Source organism: Ochotona princeps, chromosome 8 (assembly GCF_030435755.1).
Source record: "Ochotona princeps isolate mOchPri1 chromosome 8, mOchPri1.hap1, whole genome shotgun sequence".
Taxonomy (NCBI): Eukaryota; Metazoa; Chordata; class Mammalia; order Lagomorpha; family Ochotonidae; genus Ochotona; species Ochotona princeps.
In genome coordinates this window covers 33,026,456-33,046,374 of record NC_080839.1, presented here as the reverse complement: position 1 = coordinate 33,046,374, position 19,919 = coordinate 33,026,456, and the positions used below count along the sequence as shown (strand labels likewise).

General features: G+C 40.1%; 1 protein-coding gene across 7 annotated transcripts in view; it reads right to left on the bottom strand.

Moving 5' to 3' along the window:
* The window catches only part of CCDC85A (coiled-coil domain containing 85A), a 193,687-nt gene that overhangs the window by 102,125 nt on the left and 71,643 nt on the right, over positions 1–19,919 (bottom strand). The gene's annotated exons all lie outside the window — the stretch shown is intronic.

The following is a 19,919-nucleotide window of genomic DNA, read 5'->3' as shown; positions in this document are numbered from 1 at the left end:
GTACAGTGTGGCAAAAGCTTTAGGACTGCAGGGACAACAGTGAGCTGTGCATGTGCTGAGCTCGTGAGAAGTCACTGAGTTCAGTGGATTGCACTTGTTCCACAGGAAAACAGTACTGACTGCGGCATCGTACAGGTCAAAATAGGTCTGTGTGGCACCCAGACCTAATGTCCAACAGCTTCCAGCAAGATCAGCACCACCAACAACCTAGCTATATAGGATACCTGGTGTCTCCCTAATCCTGGGACCTGCTCCAACCGGAAGTGGGAGAAAAGTTGTACAGACAATGGTGCACCTCAGCATGGTATCACAGGAGGAAGAGATTGATGATCCAGGAATTGGGGCTATGGAGTTCTTTGTGGAAATCTAACATAAGAACCCAGACCTAGAACTCACTGGAGGGAGTGGCACAATTGGATGCAAGCAAAGAGTTGTGTACCAACTGCAGTAAGTAAAATCAAACTGTAGACCTGTGGCTGACACAGCTTAGAAACCTGCCCTAAGGAGAAGATTCTGCTAACCAGAAGTACAATGATCAAGAGCAAAAGAAGAGACAGAGGCACAATGAATATTACTGAAAACTCCCCTGCAAAAGAGCAAAACCCTATGCCAAGCTCTGTTCACTGAGGAAGACAGAAAATGAGACACGCAGAATTCAGAAAACTCACTTTACGGCTTCTGATCAACAATGAGAAGCACATACAAGAGTTCAAAGAATTTAAGGAATATTTTACACAAGCAACAGCAGCAATAAAGCAAATCAAGACTCTCAGAATTGGAATAAATTTCCTGTCATCAGGGGGAAGCAAACAGAAAGCTGGAAGCAGAGCTCGATCAGGCCAAAAAAAGTATTCAAGAATTGAAAGACACTAGTAATAAGCCAAATATAAGAGTAATGGGAGTCCCAGAAGGTGCAGAAAGAGAAACTGGGATTAAAGGTGTATTCAATGAAACAATAAGGGAAAATTTCCCTAAACTGGAGAAAGAATTTGGAAACAACATCCAGGAGGGGCACAGAACTCCCAACAGGCTTGATCAAAAGCAATCTTCACCAAGACACATGATCCTCAAGCTCTCTTCAATTGAACATAAGGAAAAGATCCTTAAATGTGCATGTGAAAAACAATCAATTGACATATAAAGGAATGCCAATTAAACTCACAGGAAACTCTACAGGCAAGAAGAGAATGGAGTGACATATTCCAGATATTCAAAGAAAAAAAAAATGTCAGCCCAGGATAATGTACCCAGCAGAGCTTTCTTTTGTCTTTAAAAATGAAATAAAATTCTTCCACAGTAAAGAAAAGTTAAAAGAATTTGCCTCTTCCAAGCCTGACCTACAAATGATACTTCAAGATGTTCTCTTTTTTTTTTTTAAAGATTTATTCATTTTATTACAGCCAGATATACACAGAGGAGGAGAGACAGAGAGGAAGATCTTCCATCCAATGATTCACTCCCCAAGTGAGCTGCAACGGGCCGATGCGTGCCGATCCGAAGCCGGGAAGTGGAGCTGGATTCTCTGCCATTGTCCATGCCCGCAATGATGGACATATGACTGTGTATGTAGAACTATACATTAGTAATGATATAGAGGAACTAGGTGGGGAGTGGAAGAATTGGGGCTGGGATAAGGGAAATCCCAGGAGCCTATGGAACCGTATCATAAAATGTTGATGATGATGATGATGATGATGATGATATTAAAATGTAAAATGTGAAAAAAATCTAATCCCTTCTTAATTTTAAAGGCAAGGTCCTTTGTTTTCTAATCCAGCAACTCTGATTCCTTTCTTTTCTCAGTGTACCCTTTAGACGTAAGTGTAGGAGCTAGTGCTGTGGCATGGCTAGTAAAGCAGGTGCCTGCAATGCTGGCATCCTGTATTAGCATAAATTTGTGCTTCTGCTGCTCCATTTCTGATCCAGCCCCCTTATTATAGCCTTAGAAAAGTAGCAGAAGATGATCCAAATGCTTGGACCCCAACCTCCCACCTGGGAGACCAGTACAAAACTCTTAGACTTAACCTGTTCTTATGCTTGCCTGTGCAGTCATCTGTGGAATGAACCAGTCGGTGAAAGATCTCTGTCTCTTTCTCTAACTTTTTCAAGTAAATATTTAAAAAAATAAATGAATGCATTTTGCTTTTGAGCATTTTTTTATTGTTGCTTCTGTGTTAATTTCCTGTCTTCCCACTCCTCTGATCTTTCTTTCTGGAGCTCATTATTTCTGAACCTTATCTCGTACTTGGTCTTTTAAAGTCAACTTGCCAAATCCTTGTTTTTATTTAGTTTCTCAGAGTCATCTTCCAAATCCCCCCCCTTTTCAACCTACATATCTGTTTATTCACAAGACTATTGTTCCTTCACAGTTCATTATCACAGCATTCTATTCTTAGTTCATAAATGCTCTATCAGCCCAACCCTAAGAAATTGAATATGGTTTTGATATTTTTTTGTTTTAATTTCCCTGAATACTTCCATTCCAATTTGCTCATGGGAGTTTGCCTTCCACATCAGCTTTCCACAAATACCTTGGCATAAACTGCCTGTGGGTTCATGCTTACCGGTTGAGACACTGAAACCCCACTCAGAGGATGCTGCCTGTGCACTGGTCACACTGCCTTGGAAGGTCACTGTCTCACTGATAAGGAACCCTGCCCATCGATTCTGAGACACAATCACATGTAAGCATATGGGAATCTTCTCCAAGAGTCATGCTATGTCTTAAGACCCCCATTTTCTGTTCTGCCTCCACTACACGCTCTATGCATGCAGGTTTACTGATGCTCCTTTACAGCTTTGCACTTTACCTGTGTCATTCACTAGGTGTGAGATCCTTGGGAGTGGAGCTTCCTAGCTAATTTCTGCAACCATCAAGGCTCACTTCTCTGAGAAAGGGTTGAGAGCTGGTAAAACGAATATCATGTGTCCTTGTTAGCCAGAGATGAGGCCAAAGACTCAAGAACCCCTGCTCCTTATAAACCTTCTGAATGAAGGTATTATGAGAATTTTCAGACTCATCTCACAGCTACTTACATGGCCCAATGGACTAACAGAATGAACTTACTTTCCTGTAGTTAGTATTCCCTTTTCACAGAATGGCAGGTGGTTCCTTTATCGGGTTTGGTAAGCTCATTATCACTGTTTGTTGTTGTTGTTTTTACGTCAAACTTTACTGAAACCTATTGCTCATTAATACCTCCTATCCCATCTTCTTTACCCCTGTGGGTCAATATTGACTATCAAGAATTGATCTCTATGTTATCATTTGGTAGGTAGATTATCACCTCCTCTTGATTAGAGGAGGTGATAAAAATAGGAGCAGCCAATATATCACAGCAAATCAGGACTTTCAATACAAAAGTACCAAGACAGTTTCGTTAGTCTCAGACACACATTTTAGAAAGCATATTTAAAAATAAATACAATCTTGGGCCCAGCGGCGTGGCCTAGCGGCTTGGGTCCTCACCTTGAACGCCCCAGGAACCCATGTGGGCGCCGGTTCTAACCCCAGAAGCTCCACTTTCCATCCAGCTCCCTGCTTGTGGCCTGGGAGGGCAATTGGGGACGGCCCAATGCATTGGGACACTGCACCCGCGTGGGAGACCCAGAGGAGGTTCCTGGTTCCCAGCTTTGGATCGGCGCGCACCGGCCGTTGCGGCTCACTTGGGGAGTGAATCATCGGATGGAGGATCTTCCTCTCTGTCTCTCCTCCTCTCTGTATATCTGACTTTGTGGTAGAATAAATAAATCTTTAAAAAAAAAAAATAAAATAAATACAATCTTCGCTCTTCCTTAGCCACAACTGAAGTTTCACTTCCTAGGTAAAAATCATAAGACTAGGGTCCAGAATTATGACATGGTGGGTTAAGATGCCAACTGAGATATCTGCATTCACATGAGTTTGAGTGATGGATGCTCAACTTCCAATCTAGCTCCCCTGTTAATGTGCCCAGAAAAACAGTGAGGCTTTAAAACAGAGCAATTATCACATACTATGAAATGCAATAAACATTTGATGAATGTTCACCTCTTCCACTAAAGCTGACTAGAGCCATTAACGAACTTAGTAATCTCCCAGTGATGGACTGCATAGTGTGTCTGGGAAATATCAAACAGATGCCGCCTACCATGACAGTCCTTGGGTTCTAAGTTAACTACCTTTATCTTTATTGCTGGCCCTGGATGCTCCCAAAGTCTTCAACCTTCAGTTACACACAAGGCCAATCATTCAAGGCTACTGAAGTTTTCTATACACACTAAAATAAATGCACAGAAAACAGAAGTCTTTAAAATTAATTAGAACTTGTAAAATTTTTTTTAAAAAGCTCTCCTACATTTAACAGCTTTGATTTACATGAAAAAACTATGCTCTAGAGTGCACAGTAATGAACAAATATTACAAATATTCACAAGGCATCTACAAGTTTTCATCCAAGGTATTTAAATGAAAAGATGAAGTCACTATTCCATTTAGAGCTTTTGACATTATGATCACATTTTCATTAAACTCTCAGTAGCAGCAACACTTTACCCAACTACCCAAAACATTTTAAAAACTGACCTTCATTTAGTGAATTAATAGGAGAAAAAAATGAATTGATCTTTTATTTAGCTCATTTCCTGTGCTATCAAAGTACTTGATATTGCTAATTCTTTCATAATTTCTAAAATTTAGCCTTTCCACTGGCTAAGAAATCAAATCCTATCATTCATTAATATAAAAGATGAAAATCAGCTAGTCCAAGTCAATACAAAGACACATAAACACTCATCTACCAAGATCATTACAAATTCCTGCAGCAGAACAGGGCAGGTGGAGTGCACTTGACAGGCTATTTCTGTACAAAGTGAAACTGACACTCACTTAGCCTGACAAGGGCACAACTGTGAGAAAAAATTTAGCAGACAGGACTCCTAACAGCAGTCCAACTGACAGATACACTTACCTCATGTGGAGAATAAAAGAAAAATTTCTAGCAAAGCTAATCTAGATGGGGAAATAGATGCTGCTCTTGATGCAGCGGGTCACATGAGCTAACTCAACGGAAACAATGGATGACCAGATCTACCTGGTGAACTAGAATCAGCCCAACATTTCCAAATACTCACTTCAAAAATGAACAAAGGGAATTTTTAGTGAGGGGTGGTAGTGGTAGTACTAATGAAGGAAATGAGACAGTAACAAGTGAACACAAGAGAATTTTGAAGCACATGATTAAATTATGAGACCTGACTGTGACCCAGAGGACTGGAATTGCTAGCAAGGGAAATACCACACTTCTCTGGAGAGCACTCAGGGTGATAATTTGATGACTCATCAATACATACTTAGCAAAAGCAGATTTACTGTGAAGATAATAAAGTTTAAGTCTCAAGGCCCACTTGTGTATGGGTGTCTTCCAAGAACTTGGGAGGAGAGCCAGAAACATGTTCATGCATTGAGCTTCATTATCTCTACTATGAGGGTTGCTTCTTTATGTTCTATTCCTCTTTCCTCTCTCTCCCGCCCTCCCTTCCTCTTTCCCCACTCTACCACCTCCACACCCTCACATACACAAGCATATACATTCACCCCTCCTAACGTGTAAAATCTCTGTACATTTTCAGATGCAGTTAAAACCCGTTGAGCTGGAACTACATTCAATTCTGATTTAGTGGGATGTGTTTATACACTTCTAAGTAAAGTACATAATTGCTAAAGGTCTGGTGAAGAAATAACTTGTAGAATGTTCCTGCCACTCACTGTACTGAAATGTATGAGCAGATATTGGGAAGGAAATGTGGTCTGCTCTGCTAGTACCAACAAATGGGGCAAAAAAAGAAAAAGTAAGGATTGCAATAAATGTTCATTCTGAAACTGGTCAGTGGAAAAGTCTTCCAAGTCTTACATTTACTTACAATAAGAGCAGCCTGATGAATTTAACCATGCTAAAAAAAATATGCATAATGTTACTACTAAAAACTAAGATGTACCTAAACTAGCAATGATAAATTTAACCTTTTTAGAAAAAAAGGCAAGTATTTTTCTATTATCTTAATTGGATTATAACTTTAGAAAAACTTGGCTAAATTCACTAGTTAAAATGTAGGCAGTCAACTGTTTAACAAACTGTGGGAAAATTAATAAAAGGCTAATTTCCCTGGATATTTTAGGATAACAATATTCTGTCAGTTTTTCTAGAAAAATTTGCAAATGTATCATTTATTTGCTTTGTTGTGATTTTCATTTATAACTAATTTATATTTGTCATCTTGTGGGTTTTTCCTTAAAAAGTTCTCTGAAGTTCTGTTTCAAGTGCCACAAAGCCTGGATCTGCATTTGCCTGCTAGACCCTTGCCTTCAATATTCCACTGGGCAATTCTCATTCTGATATATATATTAAAGTCTTCAAAACTTAGAAATGTGAAGTTAGTTCAATTTAACCTGAAAAGCATATGGAAATTTTCTAATACATTAACCTGAAAAGTCTTACTAGAATAAGTATATCTAAGATTTTCTTTCATTTGCATATAATGCCTCAGGGCCACCAGTTTTCCCTGCCACACATTAAAGAATGAATGTTGCAAGTCTGTGAGAGCTATCCTTGAAACTATATTAGGAATTTCAAGCCTATCAAACTATACCAAACATCTTTGGCTCTAACACTGTTACCCACTTTGTCTTTTTCTCTAAACTACTGTCAAGGAGAGATTTAAGTTTCTAAATCCTAGTAATTGGAATTTACCAACTAGGTTATCATCATAGGTCTAATTCTAGACAGATTCAAAATTATCTTGGATTACACTCTATTCTACTTCTTAATGTTTTCAGTGAAATACAGATCTATCTGGTTCCCTTCTGAGGTAGACTGAAAAAGACAATCAGGTTTGGGGCCCGGCGCCGTGGCCTAGCGGCTAAAGTCCTTGCCTTGAAAGCCCCGGGATCCCATATGGGCGCCGGTTCTAATCCCAGAAGCTCCACTTCCCATCCAGCTCCCTGCTTGTGGCCTGGGAAAGCAGTCGAGGACGGCCCAAACCTTTGGGACACTGCACTCGTGTGGGAGACCCGGAAGAGGTTCCAGGTTCCCGGCTTCGGATCGGTGTGCACCAGCCGTTGCGGCTCACTTGGGGAGTGAATCATCGGACGGAAGATCTTCCTCTCTGTCTCTCCTCTCTCTGTATATCTGGCTGTAATAAAAATGAATAAATCTTTAAAAAAAAAAAAGACAATCAGGTTTATATTCCACCAAGGCTGCAAACATTCAATATTGTATTAAGTCTTATGGGTTCACTTGGGATGCAAGTACTCCAAAGCCATGCTAGCATTCCACATGCTAATCTCATGAGAATGAATCTATACATGATGCACTATGTTGAATACAACAATCACCTTTTTACTTTTCTTGTTTTTTAACTTTATGGTACAATTGCATAGGATCCGGGATTTCCCTCCCCCTGCCCCAAATTCCCAACTTCCAATTGATTTTCCCCATATCATAAGCAGTCATATGTCCATCAGTCTGCTATTTAAGTGTGCCCAGACAATGCTGGTACAGACAATGCCAGGTATCCAGCATCTTACTGCCAAGATATATCAAAAAGTTTCATTTGGAGTCCATTGTTGATTTGGAAGTAGAGATGCATACTGCACTCTATCTTCACATCTGGATATGATAGTCTCCAGTATGTCATCACTATACTTTCCCTCATAGAAGCCATGAAACAAATTCTACAATAGGAATGAAGCTAAAAGAAAAAAATGGGGAGAATCAAGATGGTGGAAAAGGGTGAGGACACGTTTAAACGGATGGAGAAACATTAACCAGTTTGAAGCAGAGAGGACACATTGCAGGATATAGGAGTGGACAGAACAACAGCAGAGGGGTACCTGGAGACTGACAGACACAGGAAATCAGCGGAAACAATGGTGTGGTATTGCAGTGATGGATAACCCAGTGACACTGAGCAAATGGCAATCTGAACTCCACCAGCAGCCAGAACGCCACCAGTAACCAGGTGGAAAGGGACGTTTATTGGGAGCTCAGGAGGTGAACCCATAGAACTGCCCATCCTGCTGGTCCATTTGATTTGACCAGGAGCAGAGACAGAGCGGCACATCCCAGACAGGCAATGCAGGAACAGGGTGGATTTCACAGCCCAGTCAACTCCCCTGGAGTCAATTTAGGTGCCATTTCATTTAAGGAGACAAGGGCTATGGGGCAGGACTGTGCGTGTACTGAGCTGGAATTGATTTCATTTGTGACTCAGTGAACTGCATAACATGGCATTCTACAGCTTCCACCCAAGAGAGGTCTGGGTAGCCCTCAGACCTGATGGTCAGCAGATCCAGAACACTAGTAATGGCATGTCAGACGCCATGTTGTACAGTGTGGCAAAAGTTTTAGGGCTGCAGGGACAACAGTGAGCTTACTTGCTGAAGGGAGTGGCACAAGTGACTGCAAACAAAAAGCCGTGTACCAACTGCAATAAGAAAAATCAAATTGTAGACCTGTGGCTGACACAGCTTAGAAACCTGCCCTAAGGAGAAGATTCTGCTAATCAGAAGTACAATGACCAAGAGCAAAACAAGAGACAGAGGCACAATGAATATTACTGAAGACTTCCCTACAAAAAGAGCAAAACCCTTTGCCAACCTCGAAGTTCACAGAGGAAGACATCGAGAAAATGGGGGACACAGAAAACATTTGTTATAAAACTTTTTATCAACAATGAGAAGCATATAAAGCAGGTATTCAAAGAAATCAAGGAATAATTCACACTGGAAATGAATCCAATGAAAACTGATATATCAGAAGTGAAGAATACAGTGGAGCAAGTTAGCAGTACAGTGGAGAGTCTCCAAAACAGAATGAAGCAAGCAGAAGAAAGAATCTCAGAATTGGAATACATTTCCTGTCATCAGGGGGAAGCAAACAAAAAGCTGGAAGCAGAGCTAGATCAGGCCAAAAAAAAAGTATTTAAGAATTGAAAGAATTGAAAGACACTAGTAATAGGCCAAATATAAGAGTAATGGGAGTCCCAGAAGGTGCAGAAAGAGAAACTGGGATTAAAGGTGTATTCAATGAAACAATAAGGGAAAATTTCCCTAAACTGGAGAAAGAATTTGGAAACAACATCCAGGAGGGGCACAGAACTCCCAACAAGGTTGACCAAAAGTGATCTTCACCAAGACACATGATCCTCAAGCTCTCTTCAATTGAACATAAGGAAAAGATCCTTAAATGTGCATGTGAAAAAAAAATCAACTGACATATAAAGGAATGACAAACTCACAGGAGACCTCTCACAGGAAACTCTACAGGCAAGAAGAGAATGGAGTGACATATTCCAGATATTCAAAGAAAAAAATGGTCGGCCTAGGATAACATATCCAGCAAAGCTTTCTTTTGTCTTTGAAAATGAAATAAAATTCTTCCACAGTAAAGAAAAGTTAAAAGAATTTGCCTCTTCCAAGCCTGACCTACAAATGATACTTCAAGATGTTCTCTTGACAAAGAGGAAGAGCACCCAACAAAACCAAAAGCAAATGTGAAGAACATCCCAGTAAACTGACAACAGAAGTCTAAACCAATGAACAACCCTTTCCTAATATGAGAGGATCAAAGTACCACCCATACATATTAACCCTGAATGTAATGGCTTAAGCTCAATCACATGTCAGATTAACAGACTGGATTAAAAAACAAAACTGCATCTCATGAATTTTGATTTTTTGCTACTGTTAGTTTCACCTCTTCAAAACACTTTCTTCTGATTAAATTCTTCAGTAACTCATAGATCATACATTAGTATCATTTTCTTCAAGAAGGTTCTTGATTTTCCTTTACATTTCTTCAGTGACACATTAGTCATTTGATAGCATGCTATTTAACTTCATGGTGTTGTTAATTTTCTTTCTTCCTGATGTTGATTTTATATTGTGGCTTTTCATTTAAGGGGATGTACAGTAACTAATGGAGACTGTCTTATCCAGATGTGAGGATACAATGTAGTGTGCATTTCTACTTCCAGACTAAAGTTGGACTCCCCGTGAAACTGTTTACTATATGACAGTAGGATGCTTGGCTCTCTGCCATTTCCATGCCCACAATAATAGACATATGACTATGTATGAAGAACTATACTTTAGTAATGATATAGGGGAACTCAGATGCGGGGGGGGTCCTGGGGGATGTGGATAAGGAAAATCCCTATGGAACTGTATCGTAAAATGATAATAATTTTTTAAAGATTTTATTATTATTATTGGAAAGCCGGATATACAGAGAGGAGGAGAGAGAGGAAGATCTTCCATCCGATGTTTCACTCCCCAAGTGAGCCGCAACGGCCGGTGCGCCGATCCGATGCAGGGAACCAGGAACCTCTTCCGGGTCTCCCATGCAGGTGCAGTGTCCCAAAGGTTTGGGCCGTCCTCTCCTGCTTTCCCAGGCCACAAGCAGGGAGCTGGATGGGAAGTGGAGCTGCCGGGATTAGAACCGGCGCCCATATGGGATCCCGGGGCTTTCAAGGTGAGGACTTTAGCTGCTAGGCCATGCCGCTGGGCCCAATAATAATTTTTTAAAAAGAAAAAATATATAGCACCATGGAGTTAAACAACATGCTACTGAATAACCAATGTATGGATGAAACAACCACCATTTTGAGGAAGAGTGAATAATCAGCATGAACAAAAATCTAGCTGAAAATGATTTAATTATGTGCCAGATGTTAAAAGGCAATGAGGACTTGAAACACTTACTCAATACATTTTAACAATATTTTCACAGATCTAAGGTTTTGTTTGTTCAAAGGAAAGAGAGGGACAGAGAAATGGGAGGAAATAAAGGAGGAAGAAGAAAACATAGGAGAAAGTAGCACTGGTTACAAAGATCTCCCCTGGGAAGCTAGCTTGGAATGTATTTTGCATCTCAGCAAGAGATGGTGACAAGCGGCAACAGAGGGGTCTAGAGGGCAGGAGGGGAGGAGTTCATTATTTTTAGTGCCAGTGAAAACTGTTCTTTTGAACACCATCCACTTCTCCGTTGGAAGTATCACAAACCAAGCTCATGAATATACTTCATTGTCCATAATTACAAGCTACATTATTCCTACATCACACATGTCATGGGAAACAAAGATAATGTAAGCACAAGGACCTTCATGAATAGACAAACCCTGGCAGGTTTTGTTTCCCAGCAGGGAACGGTTTGGACAGTTACTCACTCCGTCTTTCACGTGGTTCACCCACCCTCTTTAATGTTCATGAATTTTCAGACTATTCATGTAGCTTCAGCAGAAAAAAGGAAAAAAAATTGTCACCGCCGTATCTTAAACAATTTCTAGTTTCAATAAAGAGGACATAGCTAAGGATCATGGCTATACGTGGGTAACAGTAACAGCCATGACACAGAGGCAGAAGTCAGAGAAATTCACGTAACAGCTATCAGGAAGCTGCTTGAAACCTGGAAGACTATCCATGAAAACCCCCAGCCACGAGTCCTAAATCGACACACCATAAATCTCATGAAAATCACCAAAAATCTTAATGGGCATCTATGTAAACAGAAAATTTATCTACAGAAAAAAATTACTCTTGTGAGTTGGGTTTATGTACAGGCAGCTGAACACTAGCTTTGTATTTCTTTTACAATGCCTCATCTTTCCTTTCCATCTTCCTACTTCCTTGCTGAGACTGGGAGGAACTATGAGCCTTGCCTGCACCAATAGTAATGGTTATAGAGAACCACATAAAGGAAAATAAGGTGCAATGTAGCTCCAGGAGTACAGGGTTGCTTATTACATTGTTTTAAATAGGTCGGCACAGAGAGGTCTTCTTAAAATTGACAATACAAAGCAAAATTACAAGCAGGGAAGCCAGAGAGCAATCTGTCACAATAATCTATTTAGGTTTCTCTCCTAGAGTGAAAGTGGATAGAGAAGTTAAAAAGAAGTTTATAGAGAAAGTAGATAGATTATGGTTATATTTTTGAAAATACAGTGGATAGGATTTTCTGGCAGCTCAGAAATAAAATTAATGAGGTAAATAAACTGATGTCAAGCACAACTCCTTGGTCCCAGATCCCAGAAACAGAAAGCACAGTACAAACCTCCACAAAGGGGAAGGCAGCCAGAGGAGGTTTTACAAGTAAGGCATGGGGTGGGGAGTACTTAAAGTCTGTTCTTTCGATGTGTTACTTTAAAAAACCTAATACATGCATGTGAAGAAATACCAAACAGGCAATCAGATGTTCAACTTTGGAGTTTTAGAAGCTGTTACTACAGCACAGTGGGTTAAACTACTGTGGTGACAGCCGCATCCTCTATCGGAGAGCCAGTTTGGGTCTCAGGTACTCTGCTTCTGACTCAGCTTGCTGTTAACATGCCTGGGAAGGCAGTGGCTGTTGGTCCAACTACTTGGGCCCACATCACTTCTGTGGGAGACCAGCACAGAGTTCCTGGTTCCAGGCTGTAGTGTGGGCCAGCCCTTACTGCTGTGTAGCAATTTGGGGAATGAACCAATACACTGAATATCTGTCTCCTTTCTGTCTCTTCTCCCAACTCCTCTCCACTCCTGTCTGTCTGCTTTCCAGTCACCTGTCCAGACAGGCGGACAGGCAGAGTGGAACATGGAACTCACTCTAAAACTTTCACATCTTCTCCCAATTCAACTGCTTAGTTTCCCAAGAGGGGTGACAAGCACAATTTTTTTTTTCATTTTTGTCTCCGAATCATTCAAGTTTTAAATGAAAATGGATTTATTAATCAATTTTTAGTGTTCACAGAAAAAACACTACCTTGCAGAGCAAGAGAAAAGACTCCATGATATCCTTCTCACTGTGCAGCAGCACTGGGACCCTGCTGAAGTGCTAAGCTCTCCATAGGGACTCTGTCCATCTGAATCTTACTGTATTTCCAGAGAATGCAGTACTCCCTCTCAGAAAGGGCAAGTTTTACAGAGTCTAATTAAGTACTTTCACTTGCCTCATGCTGCTTGTGGTGTTTCTAGTGCTGCTCAGAACTAATTGTTCATTTGTTCCCTGCTGTTGCTTTGTTAATCAATGCTATAAGAGGTCATAAAAAAAGTTCTGATGTGCCTGTTATTTTCCAAAGAGCAGAACAGAAGCTGTAGTTGTATTTTGCCAAAAAAAAAAGATGGGGTGATCCAGTGGGGGCAGGAGGTAGTGGGCAAATAAAATGCCCTGGCTGGAGGCACATGGCTGAATACTTACATTTTCTATTTGTGTGCTATTATCCTGGCATTGTATGGACATTTTCTGTGCCAAGGAACTTGCCTGTGATGGCGCCATGAGGAAGCCTAATACGAGTATTGAGAATCAAGATAACAGCAATGCTGTGCCTTAACCTTACTTTGAACATGAGATCTTACCCTGCTGTGGTCTCACAAGTGATTGCTGCCTGCTACCAGATACCACAGAGAAGTTAATGAAGCCTGGGAGATGTGTGGATGGTTTATTGATGGCCACCATGAGTGATGAGCATCTCCCAGTGAGGTGAAGACAACTCCTGATTACTTATGACACTTGAGCCACACCAGTTTATCCAGCAGTGCCTAATTTCCCAGTCAGACCATCTCATGCTGACAAAAAAAGGAGAAGGAAATCTGGGCAAAATACATGTGTAAGAAAAATAAATGCACATTGTCAGCAATTAGTTACAGAAAGGAACAAAGCCAGTCAAAGCAAACTTATTTACTGCAGAACATCTAATATATCCTATAATGCTAAAATAGGATTCAAAACCAACAATAATTCTGAATAGCTCACTTTTTAATCTCAACAAACACCTAATAAAAATTTTAACACATAGGAGGGGTAATGGTGCAACCACAGGACACTGGCCACGCCCTTTCATCTTTCCGTTGTCAACATTCCTAGTCCTAATACTACCAGAGTCATGTGTGATGCAGGATAGTGTCCCATTTTAAGCTAAAAAATACTTCAATACCACCTAACACATTACATGATGCTCACTAAATATTTACCAAGTGAATGAATGAATAAATTACTTTATTTCATAGATACCTTGAGAGCAGATGCTGAAAAGGTACTGAAGTAGAGGGCCCAGAACATGGTGCAGGCTGGATCTCTGAGCAATTGGGAGCAGAGGACATTAGGAATAGACATACGGTGTTCTGAGTATCTTAGCTGTAGTGTAACTGGATTCAAGTCACTAGCCTGGTTTCTATACTGTATTAGCTTATTCCCATTTCATCAGTAAGTCTCTGAGGATAGGTCTATATTGGACAAATCTGTATATTACTCCATAGCACCCAACACCATACCTTGCACATATTAGATGCTCACTCCATAAACATTAGGTAAACTGAACTGAGCAAGATGACCATAAATTATCCTGCTGGAGTGCAGTGCAAGTCACATTTCAGATTGGCTGAAGACATAAATCTTGTTCATATGAACTTGGCTAACCCATATGCTGAAAATGGTAGCAGGACTGTAACTGTCAGCTTGGATGGAGTGAACAGCCAGATACACTAGTAATGTGCATACAAAGCCAACAAAGAGGGAAAAAGGGGGTGAGCACATTTTAACTTACAGCTATTTTGTATCCTTTTGATCTCAGAGCCCCAGTTCTAGCCCAAAAACAGCACATGCATTTTCAACATGCTATCACAGCTTTCGTCACCTTTTCCCTGATAAAGGAAGCCTCATTTTGCCCATTTAAGAATTGTCAAAACTGTATTTCTACAAAGCTTTCAAAATATTGATTCAGGTTAGCCATTTGAAAAAAAAAAAGAAGTATCTTCCATTCATTGGTCTATTCCCTAAATATCCGTTAGAGTCAAGGCTGGGCCCGGGCAAAGCCAGAAGTAGAGATTCAATCCAGGCATCCCACTTGCAGAACAGAAACCAACTACCTGAGCCATCACCTGCTGCTTTCGAAGATGTACACCTGCAGAAAGTAGGGATGCAGAGGAACTAGGACTCAAATTCATACAACCCAAAATGTGACAGAGCTCCCAAACGGTGGCTTAACTGCCATGACAAATCTGTACCCCTCCAAGAGGCACTCATAAGCACCCACAACAAAACTGATTTCATATGCTAACCAGGCATGGTTATTCAAACCTGTGTCAACTTCACTAATAAATGAGATTGCTTCCATATCTTAAACTAAATATGTACAAGATATATATTTTAAACAGGTTAGTTTTTGTGAAGTCAATATCAATGAGAAAAAACAGATCTCATGAGCAAAGTTGAAATATCTTGAAAAACTAGGTAACTCTGGCTAAATAAAACATTATGCCAAAAATGGAATCTCTATGATGTTTAGAAGGTAACACTATTTTACATGTCCAAAATAATGTTTTTCTCGTAATAATATCTGGTCAAGGTTATTCTTGGATTAATGTGTGTTTCATGTCTGTATCATATAAGTACAATATAAATTTTGTGTGTATCACACACACATATATCATTTTATTATATCATACCTAATAACATCCAGTCAATAAATCTTACACCAATTCCAGGCACCTACACCCCCAAATGTTATGTCCTGGCTGCAGCACATAGTTAAGGTCATGAATGCAATACAATTACAAATACAACCTTACCCTACTCATTATTCTGAACCACACAGCAAGAACACTTGGCTACTTTTTTTTTTTAAAGATTTATTTGTATATCTGACTTTGTAGTAAAGTAGAGAGGAGGAGAGACAGAGAGGAAGATCTTCCATCCGATGATTCACTCCCCAAGTGAGCCGCAACGGCCGGTGCACACCGATCCGAAGCTGGGATCCAGGAACCTTTTCTGGGTCTCCCATGCAGGTGCAGGGTCCCAATGCATTGGGCCGTCCTCTCCTGCTTTCCCAGGCCACAAGCAGGGAGCTGGATGGGAAGTGGAGCTTCTAGGATTAGAACCGGCGCCCACATGGGATCCCGGGGCTTTCAAGGTGAGGACTTAAGCCACTCGGCCACTGCGCCAGACCCCACTTTGCTATTCTTGTGGGCACATAAGCCACCATGACATTAGAGCAGCTCAAAAAAATTGGACAAATTTATCACGTTCATGTAAACCCAAGTTTGAATAAATTGGATCCACTAAAGTGTTTATTTCAAGCATGACTTCTGACATTATTAGCAGCAAACATGTTTAAAGAGTGCTGATCAAAGCAAAGTTTTGGGTTCTCCACCAGGATATCCCTTTATTATTAACCCTGCCCTACTCTGATTTTAGCTTAAACTGGAGCTTTACAAGATCTCTATATCAGTCGAACATTTTCTGCATTGTGTTTTAAAACATTGTGTTTTAGGAGCAGCATGAATAACTGGTCATCAATCTGCTCTGTCCATTTTCCCTTTTTAACCTCATATTCCTTGAGATGCATGCGGATTTCTTGATTGGTATCTTCTGGTTTTCATTTCGTATATCTTTATGATTTTTGACCTCTGATTCTCTTCACATTTAATTTCTATTTTCTTGACTTAAATGCTGATTTGGTTGTTGAACTACTCCTCTGAGTAAATCTCCCAATTCAACATAACAATACATAGTTTAACCAAAGAGCACTGAGGTCTCCATAATATAGTTAAATAAAGAAAAGTCCTCTTGGGTTTGGTGGAGGTGATCCAGGTATCTAACTGGCTCCCAAGATGAGTAACAAAAAGTTCAACATTCAATATCTAAACAGACAAGTAGAAATCAAGCATGACCTGTGCCACCATGAGTATTTGAAGAGGCTCATTTCAGAAACAAGGCAAATAGCTTGAGTGTTCAATTCAGTAAGCACAAAATTTCAGCCAATGGCTCTGTCTCTATCCCTAGAGAATAGGCTTTGAGAAGACTTAGGAAACTGATCAAATTCTACACAAGCAGAGATGAAGGTGGTGGCAGATTCAAGAGTATGAAAAAAAGTGGAGGCAGATGCTTAAATGTAGTCTGAAAATGCTAAGAGGACCCAGTGAAAGGTCAGGTAAATGCTACAAGTCTGCAGATGTACAGTAGCCACATGTGGTAGCACAGAAGCAAAATGGATTCCATTGCCATTCAACAGTACACTAGAAGCAGCTAATATGCACATGCCTTGTTCCACTCATTATAGCCAGGGACTGGATAGAGCTAATTTCATAGGGAGGAGCAATAGCCAAGGGCTGGAAACAGAGGTGCTGAAATCAAAGACAGCCAGCACTTTGGTCACAGCTCTTACACTGTTCTCCTTTGCTCTTTATCCTCTCAAGGACTTATCTGCAGCAACATGTCAGTCTTTAGGAATATGAAACATTCAATACATATAATTCTGTCGGAAAAAAAAACCCAAACCAAAAATTGGTAAACTACCTTTCTAGCTACAACAGTCCCTGTGTTTGTCAAGGTCCCTGCTGTGTTCATCCTGTTTTGGATAATCCCAAATGGTAAGCCTAGAATTTTCCCTCACTTGCCAACCACTGCAGGAAAGAAGGCTATAAACAAAGTCACCCGAATTATCCCACCTCATCTGGGAATTCAAGATTGTCCTAATATTATTTTATTCATTTCACATTGATGTCAAACATCTGACCTCTATCTCTTACACCTCATTTCCCTATTTCTGAGAAGGGTATCAATATTTTATCATCTTCAAGCCTTTTTAATCCCTCTTCCTAAGTGGCTAATATACAGATAGCTGACACCTAGAACATCTTTTTTATTTTCCCTTTCAAATCAGATTCAGAGAGCAATACTTATTCATTTACTTCATAATAGGTTCCTAACTCATCTCTTAGCTTCTGTTATTTCTCTTATAAAACATTTATATACCAAAAGTATAGCTGGTTAAGCCACCTAGATGGGTTTTATTACCTTACTCCTCCACTCAAAAAAAGTTCCAACTCCTTACTGAAGTCCTAAGAACCTTGATAATGTGCCCAAATATACCATCTCCCAATAGTTTTTCATGGAACTTCCTTCCCTTTATGTATTGCTTCTGCCAAAATGTGTAATCATACCAATCTCCAATGTTCTCACCTACTGTTTTCTACCCTCTGTTTTCTGTACTCTTCTGTTGTCCATATTTCTGTTTTACTTTCCCCAGTAAGGCAGGGTCAACTCACAAACTGCGGTTCATTACAATTATTACCTCCTCCATGAAGGCTTTCCTGATCCTCAAATGACAACATCTTCCTTCTTTGAGCTTACTATAACGAGTGGCATTTATCACATTCCAATTTGTGTTATGATTATTCATAACATTACTGATATCCCTGTACACAGAGGTGTATAATACTGTCAGACTTCTTAGGTTAAGAAATGGACCTTGTTTAAGTCTGTTTTCATGATGCCTGTATCACATCTTGCATGTGAAAGATACTTGCTTAATATTTCTCAAATTGAATAAAAGTGAAGTCTATTACACCGTAGAGGTCATGGGTCATCTAATCTATCCCATGTTCATGATATAGAAGGGTGGTATTACACAAATTTCAGTCCAGTCAGTTTAGATACTCCCCCGCTAAGGCACTTTTCCTTAATTCTCTCTCAAAGCAATGCCCAGGTGTTAAAAAAAATCATCCAGGAAAGTAGAAAACAAAGGGCATTCAGCCAGCAACACCTCACAATTGGTGCCTTTAAAAAAATAGGCTCTTATGAGTCTTTAGGGATGCTCACCTTTATCTAAACTTCTGTTGTTACAGGGAACTTACAGTACAAGAGGCAACTTACAATACAAGTGCATGCTCAGGAAGGCATTGGCCCAGGAAGGTTATTTGTCAGCTGAGCAGAGGACTATAAAATTTCTATACAAGAATATAAAAGGCCTTTCCTACTTCAAATGTTTTAATTGAATAATGAAGTCCTAGTCCCTTAAAACTATCTATGCTGCTACTTCACATGGATTCTTATGGTGTCATTCAATTCTTTTTTACCCATGAGCTATTTCATTCAACGACTACGTAATTGAATTTTCTTTAGCTAATTCACAACTAGGCTGATGGACAGCCTAACCAATAACACTGATCAATAGGCCACTCAGGACCACTGCTTAACAAACAGTGATAATAGGCAAGCCATTGACATCTGAAAAATATTCTCATTAGTTGATTCTTACACATAATTCTACAACATGCCATGACTCCACTTCAAAAGATGTGTAGCAATTCCACCCAGTAGGTTAACTCTGTGTTCCCATAAAAAGGCACAAAAATACATGCAAAATGCTTAAAATACTACATTTACTATTGCTTTTATGTCCCAACATTAGCCCTTCCAAGAACCCTTAGTATTGTAGTATTGTAGTTAGTTATCAATTCATACGTGAGTTCTGGTCCCTTTGGCCTAACTGAAATAGGCAGTTTTGCCACATGCATTATATCTTTCAGATTTATGAACAGGTAGCCTTAAGGATCTTTAATTCTGTTCAAGTAACAGACTTTTTCATCTTTTCATCGCTTCAATGAGTCACCTGTAATTTTTTTAAAGATGTATTTTGTTTTCATTGGAAAGTCAAATATGCAGAGGAGGAGAGACTGAGAGGAAGATCTCCCCACCAGTGATTCACTCCCCAAGCAGCCTCAACAGCCGGACCTGAGCCAATCTAAAGCCAAGAGTTCAGAGCTTCTTCCGAGTCTCCCATGAGGGTGCAGAATCCCAAGGCTTTGGGCCATCCTCAACTGCTTTCCCAGGCCACAGGCAGGGAGCAGGATGGGAAGTGAGACTCCGTGATTAGAACCGGCACCTATATGCATGCAAGGTGAGGATTCTAGCTGCTATGCTACCGCACTGGGCCCCATTCCCTGTATTTTTTAATCTCTCTTTACTTCTGTTGCTCTCATCTTAAAGAATGAAAATGCCTTCTTTATTGTCAAGGTGAATAACCCTGTATTCCATCCACTCTTGTCTCATCTAAATCTCATCCTGTGTTTTCATTCCCTTTCTTTACATATTTTCCTATCATCATCTTCAGTATGCATGTCCTCT